This window comes from Emydura macquarii, unplaced genomic scaffold, assembly GCF_026122565.2.
Source record: "Emydura macquarii macquarii isolate MOO-44397 ecotype Brisbane River unplaced genomic scaffold, CSIRO-AGI_Emac_v2 contig_3220, whole genome shotgun sequence".
Taxonomy (NCBI): domain Eukaryota; kingdom Metazoa; phylum Chordata; order Testudines; family Chelidae; genus Emydura; species Emydura macquarii.
Window position 1 is genome coordinate 4,185,150 of NW_027133357.1, and position 2,577 is coordinate 4,187,726.

Consider the following 2,577-nt stretch of genomic DNA (forward strand, 5'->3'; position numbering starts at 1 on the left):
CTTGCTGCAGGATGCGTCCAGAGTTCAGGTTCTCAAGTCATGGTGACCCTCTTGCAGCAGCCTCAGGGTGGTAGAATTGAAATCACAGAAAAGCCCTGGGAGGCAGGCACTGGGGGGAGATGTCAAAGATCGCTGAGTGTTTGCTGCAAACTATCTAGGCCAATGCAAGGCTGGGTCATGAGGAGCAGGCACTCAGCAGGCAATATTAGCAACTCCGAGTGCAAGGGCCTTGGCAAGCATGGAACAGACAGAAGAAATTGGGGCAATGTTACAAGTAGAAGGATAACTGCAGGCTGCAACCGGAGAGGATTTCCCTACTGGCAGCTGCAGAAGATCTCCTGTAGAGGGCAGTGGTACTAGGTCCCTTATCCAATTTGGCACCACGAGGGGGCAATGTTATTAGCTCAAAGCCAGGCCGTTACACTCTGACAAACCGACTATTGGAAAGTTTTGATGGCAATGAATCTTCCTGTTGAAATTTCAACAAGAAAACGAGATGAAACTTATGGGAAAATGTCCTGTTCTTTCTCATTGAAATGCCAATGTTTTGATTAAAACGTTTTTGTCCCAAAAAAATTAATTTGGGAGGAAACATTACCCAGCTCTAATTGCCAGCTTGTAAACACTCACAGCTCTAGATCGGCCATACAAATGCGCAGGTTTATTTTCAAATTCCCATTTTTAACTAGAGATGGGCCAGAAACGTAACCTCAGTATTTGGGGTGTGTGCAGTCCTGGGGAAGTTCTGATGCAGATCAGGAATTCCCTGCTGGTTCCTGGGTCTGCCAATGGCTAGATCCAAACCCTTCTCTTTCCTTGTCAGCTTGTGGCTAAAGCCACCCTGTTTTTTGTGACACAATCATGCCTCATAGCCTGTGGCTGAGTTCTGCTGGATCTTGCAGCTTCCTCCAGTACTGTTAACTAATTACACAATCATTTGGGGCCTGATCCAACTCCTAATGGAATCAGTGCCATCGACTCCAATGGATAATGATAGATCTGCCCCTTGCAACACCTGCAGGGAGGAGGATAGGTAGTCACGGAAGGCCTGGAGCTTGGGGAAGCAGCTGTTACACTACAGCAAGGTGGAGTTCCACTCTCATGCAATGTAGGAACCATATGGCTGAGGAACACCTTCATGTGCTGTTCCTAAGTCCTGCAGAGTGGATAATGTCTCCTGAGCATCTTAGGAGCTCCTAATTGCAACCATCTCCTTTTGGAGCCATGCTGTCCCTCCAAAAAGTCCTATCCCTGCTGCAGCATGCATCCTGCTCCCATTCTCTCTTACAGTAGATATCTTTAAGGTGCCAATCGTCTTATGTTCTTAACTAGCCACATAGTAGAGCTGTTAAAGTGGCAGGCAGACATGCCAGAGCTCTCAGTTGGCAGGAGAATGGCCCTTTGTGGCATGGCTGAAGAGAACAGATTTTTGCAGCTTCTTGGCCAAAATGGGAAGTGATGTGGCCACTTGTGTGGGTTCAGAACCTCCCTGTACATAGTGTGACACCATTGCATGCACAAACACACACTTGCACACATGCAGATGCTCAAGCGCGCGCACGCACACACACACACACCATGGATACGCACACAAGGCATGCAATTGTTGCTATTTGGGAAACATGGCGGCTGAAATACCCAAGCCCCTAAATGACTGAAATAGCCATATAGAAGGTAGCCTAGCAGACATCCCTGTGAGTTGTTCAAGCTGAGAGACAGACCAAAGCACTCCACATTAAACGGCGGAAGAGGGGAGGGGGCAGCCTATATAAGGGAGACCAAAGGGTTTGATTTCCTCAGTAAAATGACATCCTGAAAATGCGGAGCAGAGCAACAAAGACACAGCATAGCTGATGATAGAGAGAGAGATTGAATTAGAAGAGATGGGTTAAGGGTGTGTGCCAGAGAGCAGCTGTTAACATAGCTCGGGGAGAGAGAGAGAGAGAGAGGAAATATGATTTCCAGTTTTCTTTTCCTTTTCTTCCCCCCATCTCCCCTCTCTTTTTGTGGCTTCACATTTCTGGAAAGTAAATCTACTGAAGGGAAAGCACCTCTCGTTTATCCTTTCTGCTTCCTCTTAGAAGTGCTGTCATCTCAATCCAAAGGAGATTATGGCTGGGAGTTACCAAAATGCTTAAGGGAATTAGGCACCCAACTTTGTGTTTGAGTGCCTAACACCATTGGGACTGTTCTGAAAATCCCAGGCTGCACTGAGAGTGGATGGGAACTAAGATTTGAATTGCCACAGAGCCTCTAAGATGTGCTCATCTAAGGTTCCTACCAGAGACAGGACATGCATGCTGCATCAAATGGCTTCTTTGATTCAAAGCCAGATGAGCCATGTCTTTTTCCAGTGGCGGTTCCCAGGGAGTTGTGTATTCGGCAGTTGCAGCAGCAGACTCCAGGTAAGACACCGGCTGTAGTTCAGACAGAAGAAGAGTCCACAAATGGAAACCTGCTGGCATTTCCAACCTGGGTCCTTGCTGTGATGCCTCTTGTAAATTCATCCTCTTTAACAGATGCACTGCTTGCACTGAGCAGAGGAGCATGGACCGGAGATGTGCAGTGGAGTTAGAA